Source organism: Pseudophryne corroboree, chromosome 10 (assembly GCF_028390025.1).
Source record: "Pseudophryne corroboree isolate aPseCor3 chromosome 10, aPseCor3.hap2, whole genome shotgun sequence".
NCBI classification, from domain to species: Eukaryota; Metazoa; Chordata; class Amphibia; order Anura; family Myobatrachidae; genus Pseudophryne; species Pseudophryne corroboree.
In genome coordinates, this window is record NC_086453.1 from 35904907 (window position 1) to 35918568 (window position 13662).

The 13662-nt window shown below is 44.2% G+C and overlaps 1 long non-coding RNA gene across 1 annotated transcript; it reads left to right on the plus strand.

Annotated features, from left to right (window-relative positions):
* Nucleotides 1–1438: 1438 nt before the first annotated feature.
* LOC134966960 (uncharacterized) lies at nt 1439–4626 on the plus strand. The gene is made up of 5 exons (XR_010188751.1): nt 1439–1549; nt 2726–2794; nt 3546–3569; nt 3681–3710; nt 4575–4626. It is a non-coding gene; the product is annotated as an uncharacterized LOC134966960 (long non-coding RNA).
* Nucleotides 4627–13662: the final 9036 nt, after the last annotated feature.

Genomic DNA, 13662 nt, shown 5'->3' on the forward strand with positions numbered 1-13662 from the left:
GATACTGTACAGTACATGTTTCCAATTGACAGCTTCACTTACAGTACTGTTATTTTTTTTCCCACAGTACCAACACCACCACCACCACCACCTGCTGCGCTGCCAGGTATTGTGTAACGAGAATTCTGGTGTGACTGTCATCGTTACACTACTGTACATGTGTCCTGGATACTGTACAGTACATGTTTCCAATTGACAGCTTCACTTACAGTACTGTTATTTTTTTTCCCACAGTACCAACACCACCACCACCACCGCCGACACCATCCGAGAGCTCCGGAAGTGGTAATAATTACTTTTTGTTACAGACACACTAGTTTCCTACAGTATTACTGTAATTTTTGTATTTTACAATACTTGTCATCTTTTACACACAGACCGCCTCGTAATTGATACAGAGGCGGAGGAGGAGCTCATTTACATTGAGTCGGGGGAGGAAGAGGAGCCAGATTATAGTAAGTACAGTAGGATTTTCTCAAGCCCATTCTTAAAAGTATTGACCAAGTCCACTTTTATTACTTTTCAGGCAGGGAATTCCAAACATGTACTGTACAGTATTTCCCTCACTGTGAAGACCCCTTTTCGCCTCTGTGCGAAATCGCCTCTACTTCAACAAGAGTTACTGTGCACGTGTCCTCTGTGTCCATCTTATCAAAAACAGTTCCTGTGTATTGTCTCCTTACTGTATACAGTATATTTGTAAAGGTTAATCATGTCCCCTCTTAATCTCCTCTTTTCCAATGTAAACATGCCTAGCCTGCCTTTCCTTGTATTCCATCTTCTCAATCCACTTCATCACTTTGGTCGCCCGCCTCTAAACCTTTTGTAGTTCCACGATATCCATTTTGTATTATGGTGCCCAAAATTGTGCATCCTACCCACCCTCCACTAGCCTAACCCTCCAATCATACTCTGAATCCACACTCTGCATTCTGAATGTCGGGATCCAGACAGCAGGTCTTTTAAATACAGTACTGTATGTCCCCTACCACTGGACAGTCATTCTGCTCCTACTGTATTATGAATATATCTCTGCCTCCTGTAGCACTGTACTACTGTGCAATTTTGTAGTAACTGTACTCTACTGTATTTTGTTTATAATATTTTTTTATTTTCAACTCAGTAATTATTGACAGTGAGGATGAAGATAAAAAACCCTCTCCCCAACTTGGTAAGTAAACTGCAGTATTGTACTGTACTGTACATTGTGTTAAACCAATGGGTTGGGTTTGCGTGACCAGCAGTCAGGATTCTAGCGGTCAGGTGACCGACAGTGGCATCCTGATTGCAGCAATCCCAACAGGGTGAGGTACGGTATCCTAACCCTCCTCCACTACCCCCTGATTCTGGCCTCGACATTCTCGTCTCTGTGTGCGAAATCTACTCTCCTCCTCCAATTCCTGACTGAATTTTTGCTTTACTGTATTCAACACAGAATACAAAAGTATATTTCATGGAATTTTTGCTTTCACAGGCCCTACACTGTCACAGGCGGTGGCGGAGGAGGAGGACCAGGACTCTATGTCCATCACCTCACTGCACCCATTAAGTAAGTCCAGTCCGGTACATCTTGCCTCTGTAGAGCCAGTTTGAGCAAGGAGAGATTGATTGCTTCTTTTTTTGGTGGGGGCCCAAACCAACCAGTCATTTCAGCCACAGTCGTGTGGCAGACCCTGTTTATATAACATAAGGGTGGTTGGGAGGGCCCAATCACAATTCCATCTTGCACCTCTTTTTTTATTTATTTATCTTTGCATCATGTGATGTTTGGGGAAAATTGTTATAAGTGACATCCTGTCTGCCACTGCACTGCCACTCCTAAATGGGCCAGGTGTTTGTGCCGGCCACTTGGGTCGCTTAGCTTAGTCATCCAGTGACCTCGGTGAAAATTTTAGGACTACAAATAATATTGTGAGGTGTTCAGAATAGACTGGAAATGAGTGGAAATTATGGTCATTGAGGTTAATAACACTATACAGTAGGATCAAAAATACCCCCAAATTCTACGATTTAAGCTGTTTTTGAGAGGTTTTTGAAAAAAAGCACCAGGATCCAAAACAAGTCCGAATCCAAAAGCAAAACACAAAACCCGAAAAATTTCCGGTGCACATCTCTAGTTTTAATAAAGTCCAGGAGGGAAACATTCTCCTAATGAAGACACTGCAAGCAATAGGACACGAGGATGTGCACGGAGACTGGAGGGGGGCGAGGTTCAGGGGGAATTTTAAGAAAAATTACTTCACAGAAAGTGCAGTGGACAAGTGGAATAGCCTCCCATCAGAGGTGATAGAGCCTAAAACAGTAGAGCTACAGTATTTAAACATGCATGGAAGAGACATACATAAGGATATCCTTACAAAGAAATAAGGATCAAATAAGGTTTGATGTAAAAAAAAGGTTAAAAAAAAGAGGCAGATTAGATGGGCAAAGTGGTTCTTACAGTATTTGTCATCAAATTCTATGTTTCTGTATGCAGACCCTCCAACATGACCCGCCGCACTGCTCTGTTTCTAGACTTCCCTCTTAATTTATGATTTCCATCACCTGTGTTGAACTAGTTATATGATAAGAAAGCTGTTTCTTCACAGGTGATGGCAATAATAAATTAAGAGGGAAGTCCAGAACCAGAGCATTTTGTACCTAGTGGGGCGGGTCATGTTGGAGGGTATGTGTATTTCCTGGAATGAACCTTTTTTTTTTTTCACATTAATGTTTTTTTTCACAGGCCCTACACTGGAACAGGCCACGGAGGAGGAGGAGGATGATGATGATGATGATGCTGCTGCATTTAGTGGTAAGAATTATTACTGACATTGATCTGATGCCATCAGAGTAGCACTTTTCATCAGATTTTTCTGGCAAATGCGTAGAAATCGGATGAAAATTGTTTTTGTTTGAACTGGTGATATTGCCCATACAGTAGCAACCGATCACATCCCACATTAACATTTACAGTATCTAGTTACACTTACAGACGATAATACAGTACAGTAGGTAATATTTGATTGGTTGCTACTGTATGGACAACATCCTGTTCTAAAAAAAACACCCATCTTACTCAATTTCTCTCTCTCTCTCTCTCTCTCTCTCTCACCCCTTGTCACTGTCTCTCCATTCATCTCTCTAGATACTGTCAGTGATGAATTTCCCATTAGGCACGAGAGGCACGTACTGTACCAAGTGGCGGCATCTGTTTGGGGGCCTCAGTTGGATGCTTACAGTATGCTAATACTGTCATCCCAAAAATTACCACTACAGTAACTGCTAAATATTTTAAGTGTACTGTACAATATGCACATACAGTACTGTACAGTATACATAATTCAAAAGAAAAAAGAGTTGCTACCTTATTCTAGTCATAATCACCGGCATACGGGTCACTCACAAATTTTCTGATGGTCTCGGTGGGGTCCCTTGGAATCACCATGCCTGTCACAAGCATACCTTTTTTTACCCACCTGACACTGGGCCTGGACACTAGTGTACTATTACTATACTTTTTACTGTATACTGTATCTTATAATATTCTTCTCTTTTACCCACAGACGACGAGCCAGAATACATTTTTGGTAAATATACTGTACAGTAGCAATAGTTGGTACTGTAATTACAGTATTTTTTTTCTCCAACATTATTTTAAGTCAAACTGATATGACTAACTGTATTTTATCTTTTTACAGTCCGTCGCCAACCAGTGGAGGAGACACCTGGTAATAAAATATAAATACATAATGCACTGTACTGTATTCTAACTTACTGTAACATGTATAACACTGAGCTGATCATCTTCACACCCTCTGACATAACCTTACAGTACATACTGTACTTTCTCTCTTTTTTCACCCTCTTCACTCCACAAATGCATGCTGCCTTTCCTGACTACTGATATAATAGTGTGCAGAGCGTAGCGAGGCACCGTGCCCACCGCATGGCGAGCGAAGCAAGCATAACGAGAATAAGAGACACTATTGCATGATATGTTGTGAATAAAGTTGCAGTACTGTGTGGCGTCATTTCAGATTGGGGAATTACTGTGTGGCCATGCCCCTTCCCAGCAAGAACATGCACCGTTTTGGGATGCACACCGAATGTGCACACTGTTGCTATTTTAAACATACAGTCGGTTGGAGGAGCACCAAAATGAGGACTGCTATGGTTGAGGGGTGATGGTGCTGGGAAAGGGGTACAGGATCAGAGGCGGAAATAGCGTCTGTGCAAGGGGGCAGCATCCAAAAACTTGACTAGGGAATCATATTATTTATGGCTGGCTCTGAGTACAGTCCACTATTATTGATAGTACTCCCTACAACACCACCTACAGTACTGTAACCCTCTTTTTTCTGAAGCGGTCATGAAATGTCATGACTGCTAATACATACAGTAAATGTCTACAGTATTTGTACTGTGGTGTTTTATTCCTTTGACAATTTGTTTATGACCTATTGAAGCTAAACTCTTGTACAGTACTTTATATTTTGAATACCAGCAATACAGTATAATACTGTACCTACAGTATACAGTAATAATTGTATAGTATTTGAATGTGACTAAATGTTTTTTTTTCTCCAATATAGTGCCAATGATTTATGGGGGCCCCAGACAGGGGCAAGATAGGTGGGCTGGCCAAGAAGCGGGCAGGCAGCAGCCCACTTATACAAGAGGTAAACTAAAGCAATGTTTAAATTACCTCGACAGCATACAGTAGTGTTTGATTTACTGTACTGACAATACAGTACTGTACATTGTAAATAACAAGATTGTCTAATATAGAGTAAAGTACTGTATTGCCATTACTACACTGTAAAGTATTCAGTATTTGTTTTGTAATACTGTCCTTTTTTTCCCACAGAACAGTTGCAGCGTGCCGTTCTGCTCCTGCGGGTGGTGGTCCACCTCTTAGTGGACCACTTTTTTAATTTGTTATTAAGATCATTTTAAATTTTTTTTTAATAAATGTTTGTTATTGTACTCCATTGTATAGTATCTTTTTCTACTGTATAAGATAGGCATACTGTACACCATACAATTATCTGGCAGATAATCTGCAAGATCTGGCTGTTTGTAATGAAATTCTCTCGTAATTTAGCTGTGGTGTACCTCCTGAGTGTGCTGGCGTGCTTTCTGGCCAGTTTGGGGTGATTTGGAGCAAGTTTGGTCGGCCATCTGGCCGACATGTGCTGTCGACTGTTTGGCAAACATGTGTTTTCCCTCCAGCATGTGTGTGTCAGGCATTTTGTGTGTGTCAGGCATTTTGTGTGTGTCAGGCATTTTATGTGTGTCAGCCATTGCTGTGTGGTTCCACAAATGTTAGTGTGTCAAAGTGCTGACCACTGACACCACTATTTCACTTTGGACCGCATGCCTTTTGTGGAACCACACAGCCCAGCATGACTTATTGCTGGGCTGTGTGGTTCCACAAATGTTAGCGTGTCAAAGTGCTGACCACTGACACCACTATTTCACTTTGGACCGCATGCCTTTTGTGGAACCACACAGCCCAGCATGACTTATTGCTGGGCTGTGTGGTTCCACAAATTTTCTTGGAAAACAAATGAACATGAGTGTCTTTACTTTAATACTTTTTTTTTTTTTTTTCCACAGATATCTATATACACAAGAAAAGAATGTAACGAAGAACAAACTACTTTTTTGTTTTAATTAACTTTCAAACTTTATTTAAAAAAAACACCTTTTTTTTCTTCAATAAACTTTTAAAAATAGAAGTTTCCTGTGGTTTTTATTAAAATATGAAATGCAAGATGCCTAACCAAGTTGTTTTACATACAGTATACCACTCTTAATTGAATTCCCATCATACAGTAGTACTAATTTATACAGTACAGGAAGTTGGGAATACAAACATTGGAAACCACGTCATGTTTATTTTAAGAAACACTTTATTTACGGACAAAATCATTTGGAACATGTAACATCACACATACTGTACTGTATTGTAATAAGAAAGCCAACATCACACATACTGTACGGTACTTTAATCAAAAGGTAACAGCACAAATACAGTAACAATATCAACTTTAACATTTTTATAATTTATTTTTTTGTGGTGGTGGTGCGGGGTGATGGTTTTTGTACTTTATTTTTAGGTTTTGCTTTTTTGAATTATTTTTCGTTTTTGTCTTTTGCTTTTTAACACTGTCGCATACGGACACCAGAATAGAGGACTGACAACAGCAGCCCCTGGATGGAAACGCAGCCCAAGGCCCCAGATGGACACAGCACAATGGACTCGGCTGCTACTGGATAGATACAGCAGCGCCCAAAAAATCAACAGGAATAAAAGGGGCAACTTGTACCAGGCCCTTACATTACCAGGAATGTGGTGAGCCAAGTTCATGCACTCCCCTTTGAGTAACCGAGCTGCTCCAAGTGGATTCAGCACAGTGCATGCAGCCCCAGAAAATGTACAGGTCATACAGGTACATTGACACAATTTTTTAGCTTCAGCTGTGTGAAGCTGATGTGCTGAAGCTAGGAGGTAGGTAATGATCTGGTTTCATCATAGTCGAGCTTCCAAGTCATTTTCCTCTTCGTTCTCAGCACAGCGTTTATGGTATCCCTTATCTTCCTCTTTTCTGGATCACCAATCCTCACGCGGCGTTCACACCTAGCCATGATGTCATGTACCAGATTTTTGGGCAGCGGAAGTTTGCCCTTGGAACCATCAAAGTTCACACGATTGGCCCACGTCAAGTATTTGTCGTACCGTACATGGTGCTGGAACAGAGAATATGCATATTTCTGAATATGTCCATTTGAAGCTCTGTACAGATGGTCGTCCAGGGAAGTTGAGATGACAGCCAGGGCAATATTGTTCAGAGAGCCTCCGAATGTATTGAGAAGTGGCCTGTGAGCAGGTGTGCTGGTCATCATTGGTGTTCCTGGCAACAGCACACTTGAATCCAGGCCTCTGCGGTCGTCCAGCCCTCTGCGGTACTCCAGGCCTCCTCTGCGGTCGTCCAGGCCTCCTCTGCGGTCCTCCAGGCCTCCTCTGCGGTCCTCCAGGCCTCCTCTGCGGTCCTCCAGGCCTCCTCTGCGGTCCTCCAGGTTTCCTCTGCGGTCCTCCAGGTTTCCTCTGCGGTCCTCCAGGTCTCTTCTGCGGTCCTCCAGGCCTCCTCTGCGGTCGTCCAAGTCGCTGACTTCGTCCAGTCCGCTGCTGTGGTCCAGGCCTCTGCGGTCCTCCAGGGCTCCTCTGCGGTCCTCCAGGTTTCCTCTGCGGTCCTCCAGGCCTCCTCTGCGGTCCTCCAGGCCTCCTCTGCGGTCCTCCAGGCCTCCTCTGCGGTCCTCCAGGCCTCCTCTGCGGTCCTCCAGGCCTCCTCTGCGGTCCTCCAGGTTTCCTCTGCGGTCCTCCAGGCCTCCTCTGCGGTCGTCCAAGTCGCTGACTTCGTCCAGTCCGCTGCTGTGGTCCAGGCCTCTGCGGTCCTCCAGGGCTCCTCTGCGGTCCTCCAGGGCTCCTCTGCGGTCCTCCAGGCCTCTGTGGTCGTCCAGGCCTCCTCTGCGGTCCTCCAGGTCTCTTCTGCGGTCCTCCAGGTCTCTTCTGCGGTCCTCCAGGTCTCTTCTGCGGTCCTCCAGGCCTCCTCTGCGGTCGTCCAAGTCGCTGACTTCGTCCAGTCCGCTGCTGTGGTCCAGGCCTCTGCGGTCCTCCAGGGCTCCTCTGCGGTCCTCCAGGGCTCCTCTGCGGTCCTCCAGGCCTCTGTGGTCGTCCAGGCCTCCTCTGCGGTCGTCCAGGCCTCCTCTGCAGTCGTCCAGGCCTCCTCTGCGGTCCTCCAGGTCTCTTCTGCGGTCCTCCAGGTCTCTTCTGCGGTCCTCCAGGCCTCCTCTGCGGTCGTCCAAGTCGCTGACTTCGTCCAGTCCGCTGCTGTGGTCCAGGCCTCTGCGGTCCTCCAGGGCTCCTCTGCGGTCCTCCAGGTTTCCTCTGCGGTCCTCCAGGCCTCTGTGGTCGTCCAGGCCTCCTCTGCGGTCGTCCAGGCCTCCTCTGCGGTCCTCCAGGCCTCCTCTGCGGTCCTCCAGGTCTCTTCTGCGGTCCTCCAGGTCTCTTCTGCGGTCCTCCAGGTCTCTTCTGCGGTCCTCAAGGCCTCCTCTGCGGTCGTCCAAGTCGCTGACTTCGTCCAGTCCGCTGCTGCGGTCCCCCAGGCCTCCTCTACGGTCGTCCAGGTCTCCTCTGCGGTCGTCCAGGTCTCCTCTGCGGTCGTCCAGGCCTCCTCTGCGGTCGTCCAGGCCTCCTCTGCCGTCGTCCAGGCCTCCTCTGTGGTCGTCCATGCCGCTGACTTCGTCCAGTCCGCTGCGGTCCTCCAGGCCTCCTCTGCGGTCCTCCAGGCCTCCTCTGCGGTCCTCCAGGCCTCGGTCGTCCAGGCCGCTGACTTGAACCGCTTGGTGGTGTGTTGCAATTATGGTGCGGCAAACTCCAACTTGCCATTCTTCCCTCGTTTGTTCAATGACTTTCTTCATGGCTTCTACCATCTGTTCCTTTATGCCTTCTTTAAGGCCAGCCACATCGGTCTGCAGCTGATTGACCTGTCCACCAACTTCTGACTCCATATTGGTCACCTTACTGAGTAGCTCCTTTAGTAAAACAGGACAGGTACACTGGCTGTCCTGCACTTTGGTGTTCACATCTGTGAAATGCAACCTTCTTCGTGGTGAATGTGTCATGTCTTCTTGTCCAGGGGTGGCTACATGGTCCAAAAAAGAAGCTTCCTGATGCAGCGTGTTTGTCACGTCCTCTAGCACCGGTATTTCCAGATTCATTGGCTGAACACTGTGATCTGCAGGAGATGGAACAATTACATCATTTGCCACACCACATATCAGCTCCAACTTATTATTCTTTGCCTTGGCATTTTTTCGTGGTTTCACCACATTTTCTTTCTGAGCCGCCTTGGCAGTTTTCTTCTTCTTTTGTGGGACTACTGCAGCAAGTTTCGGTGCCACTGATGCGTGGGTTTTGGCACTCCCGTAAAATCTGGTAGTCTGCATTCTTTGTCTTTTGTCTAAAAATATAAAAACCACAATAAGAAAACATGTAAAGCACAGCATGCTAAACATAGCAAACAACTGTACATTTTCAAATAAAGTGCACAACAGTAAAGTGCAAATACTGTACAGTATTATACTTTTTTCCCTGTGCCTCCCAACATGAACCTCTGCAGGAGGGACAGAATACTCTGTTACGGACTTCAGTTTAAATATACAGTATGATTACCATCACCTGTGCGAACAACTATACTGTACAGTAGTTACTGTATTTGATAAGATAGGTGTTTCACCACAAGTGATAGCAATCATTCAGTACTACTGCACATAGTACACCGGGATAAGCGAGGTCTATGTACATTACGTTATACCGAGCTGGATCGCTTAGCAACCTGACAACATGGCCGCCGACCGTGAACTCCCAGCACGTGGCAGCGCTCGGATATGTAGTGAGATACAGTATGGCATACATTTCACACTCCAGGGGGCAATGCTGAAGGAGCGTCACAATCCCCTAGCTCAATTACATTGGGATAAGCGAGGTCTATGCACATTACGGTATACCGAGCTGGATCGCTTAGCAACCTGACAACATGGCCGCCGACCGTGAACTCCCAGCACGTGGCAGCGCTCGGATATGTAGTGAGATACAGTATGACATACATTTCACAGTTCAGGGGGCAATGCTGAAGGAGCGTCACAATCCCCCTAGCTTAATTACACCGGGATAAGCGAGGTCTATGCACATTACGGTATACCGAGCTGGATCGCTTAGCAACCTGACAAAATGGCCGCCGACCGTGAACTCCCAGCACGTGGCAGCGCTCAAATATGGAGTGAGAGATGGTATACATTTTAAAATACACCGGGATAAGTTGTACAGGCCAGGGAGCAATGCACAGGGACATTCATCATTTACGTATATAAATAATTGTAAACCGTAAATGAAAGAATTACCGGTCAAATACTGTATGACGAAACTGTGTCAATGAGCTGGAACAGTATGGCCTGTGAAGAAGTTTTCGAAGGCAGAAACAGAGAGCAAATTATCAGGAGATTTCTGAAAGGTCGGAGAAGATCCAGACAGCAAGTCTGCCTACGAGGAAACAGATTTGCAAAGTGGGTAGCGGGCGGTGACTGAGACGCTCTTTTATTCACATTCAAAAGTACAGTATGCTCTGTGATTGGTGTAAGGATGAATGCGCCTATATTGGCACCAATCACAGCGGTAAGAATTCCTTTTGTGTGAATGTGAATAAAAGAGCGTCTCAGTCACCGCCCCGCTACCCACTTTGCAAAGCTGTTTCCTCGTAAGCAGACTTGCTGTGTGGATCTTCTCCGACCTTTCAGAAATCTCCTGATAATTTGCTCTCTGTTTCTGCCTTCGAAAACTTCTTCACAGGCCATACTGTTCCAGCTCATTGACACAGTTTCGTCATACAGTATTTGACCGGTAATTCTTTCATTTACGGTTTACAATTATTTATATACGTAAATGATGAATGTCCCTGTGCATTGCTCCATGGCCTGTACAACTTATCCCGGTGTATTTTAAAATGTATACCATCTCTCACTCCATATTTGAGCGCTGCCACGTGCTGGGAGTTCACGGTCGGCGGCCATTTTGTCAGGTTGCTAAGCGATCCAGCTCGGTATACCGTAATGTGCATAGACCTCGCTTATCCCGGTGTAATTGAGCTAGGGGATTGTGACGCTCCTTCAGCATTGCCCCCTGGACTGTGAAATGTATGTCATACTGTATCTCACTACATATCCGAGCGCTGCCACGTGCTGGGAGTTCACGGTCGGCGGCCATTTTGTCAGGTTGCTAAGCGATCCAGCTCGGTATACCGTAATGTGCATAGACCTCGCTTATCCCGGTGTAATTAAGCTAGGGGGATTGTGACGCTCCTTCAGCATTGCCACCTGAACTGTGAAATGTATGTCATACTGTATCTCACTACATATCCGAGCGCTGCCACGTGCTGGGAGTTCACGGTCGGCGGCCATTTTGTCAGGTTGCTAAGCGATCCAGCTCGGTATACCGTAATGTGCATAGACCTCGCTTATCCCAATGTAATTGAGCTAGGGGATTGTGACGCTCCTTCAGCATTGCCCCCTGGACTGTGAAATGTATGTCATACTGTATCTCACTACATATCCGAGCGCTGCCACGTGCTGGGAGTTCACGGTTGGCGGCCATGTTGTCAGGTTGCTAAGCGATCCAGCTTGGTATACCGTAATGTGCATAGACCTCGCTTATCCCAGTGTAATTGAGCTAGGGGATTGTGACGCTCCTTCAGCATTGCCCCCTGGAGTGTGAAATGTATGCCATACTGTATCTCCCTACATATCCGAGCGCTGCCACGTGCTGGGGGTTCACGGTCGGTGGCCATTTTTAGTGTGCATAGAACTCGCTTATCCACATAGGCCCCTGTGTTTTTAACTACTATATTGAGATGCACATTTCTAGGCCTACAGTATTTAATATACAGTAAGCAGCATTGTTGTTAGGCAATAATTGAAGAATTTACATACAGTACTGACATGTACTGTATGTAATGCTTGTACATCATGTCAGTCGACCCTTATGCTGTACACTACTGTAAGTCTCACAGGGCCAATGCACTTCCAAGGAGGGCTACTGTATTTACTGTACTGTATCTGTTTCATACAGGAAACTAATTGCAGTCCATAACACTGAAGTGGTATTTTCAGTACTGTACAGTATACAATACTTAAATTTGAACATCAGGTACTGGATAGTAAACATGTACAGTATTAACTTCTATCATAAAACTCTTATGCATTTTCAGATGTGTAAATTTTAGACTACAGTATTCACAAATGTTTTCTCTCCATACAGGAATTATAGTTGGACAACATGCCAGTAACTATCAACAAAACGATGAGCAAGATAATCGCCAACATGAAAAAAGAAAATAAAACCATCAAAGAGATCCATGCATGGCTCAAGGAAACTGGCATTATAGTCACTTTAGAAACGGTGCGCTATCATGCATTCGAGAGAACAACGCCCAGATTTGTATTTCCTACAAAATGCACATGGTACGTACTGTACACTACTGTAATGTTTAAATGACTTGCTTTATACCATAAACAATTTTTTTGAAATAAAATAAAAACTTCATCAATTGTAACTGTGATTGTGCTGTTCATGAATTCATATTTTTCATACTGTATTGTACTGTAGGAGAGTGCAACAAATTGTGGAGGAACTAACTCGTGAGGATGATGAGCGTACTGCTCTGCAAATAAAACGAATTCTCCATTCCAAGTATGACCTGGACATATCGGCCACCAGCATCAGAAGGATGCGACGGAAAATGGGATGGACCTTTGGCGCAACAAGGTAAAATACCGAAAGCAGTATAAACCATACAGTAAATGCACTGTTAATAATCCCTTGATACGTGATATAATAATGCCATAAATCATTATACAGAGTGTGTACTTTATACTATATACAGTATGTGTGTGTGTATATACTGTATATATTCTATCCCAAAAGAGATACCTACTGTATAGGCACTCAGAGACAGCAATGAAGCATTGCCGGCTTATTGTGATGATTACATACTGTATACTGTGTGTGTGTGTTTGTGTGTATGTACAGTATGTATATATATATATTACTCTGTATGTAACTTAATGTACTGTATGTACAGTTTAATGTATACAGTAGGTATATAATACAGCATACTGCACATACAGTCTACTGTATATACAGTAATCTGTAAATCTGTAATTTCATAACTGTATCTGATTTCATTATTTTTGGCTCTTCACAGGATATCTCCAATGATAAGAGATGTGAATAAAGAAAAGAGAGTGGAACAGGCACGGCGATGGATTGAGAGTGGTGAAACATTTGATGATGTCATTTTCACAGATGAATCGTCTGTTGCCCTTGAGCGGTTCTCCAGAATGTCATTCAGGACACGTAACCATATCTCTTTAAAACCACGCCCAAAGCATCCATTGAAAGTCCATGTATGGGGAGGCATATCACGATTAGGAGCTGGTCCCCTATTATTTTTCGAAGGTACAGTACTATACTTTATTCTGTGCCTGTGTTCTGTAAAAATACATGTTGTACTGTAGAGTACGTGTAACTGCACAATAAAAGGAGTTGCTTATTAATGAACAACATTTTTTGATTTCTGTAGGAATCATGGATAAGAAATTTTTCCAAGAAACAATAGTAGAGGAATGTATGGTGCCATTTGTGAATAAATATTACCCAACTCACCATAGGATATTCCAAGACAATGATCCTAAACACTCCGCCTCAGCCAAATTTATGGAAGAGAAAGGTATGAATTGGGAACGCACACCACCAGAGTGAGTATTCTTTCAACAGTGTACAAGTAAAATTTTGGATAGCACTCTAGTACTGTAAAAAAAAATTTTGTTTAATAAACAGTACAATATTGTATGTTTAATTTTCTCTATTTACTGTAATGTAATTAATTTTTTCTATACACTTTATTTTTATTTTTATATAGATCACCAGACATGAACCCAATCGAATTAGTGTGGGCTCAATTGAAGAGGCACGTTAGGAGTGTTGCAAAGCCAACAACAAAACAGCAACTGGTGGATGGGATAAAGAAATTTTGGCTAGAAGTACTCACACCTGAACATTGT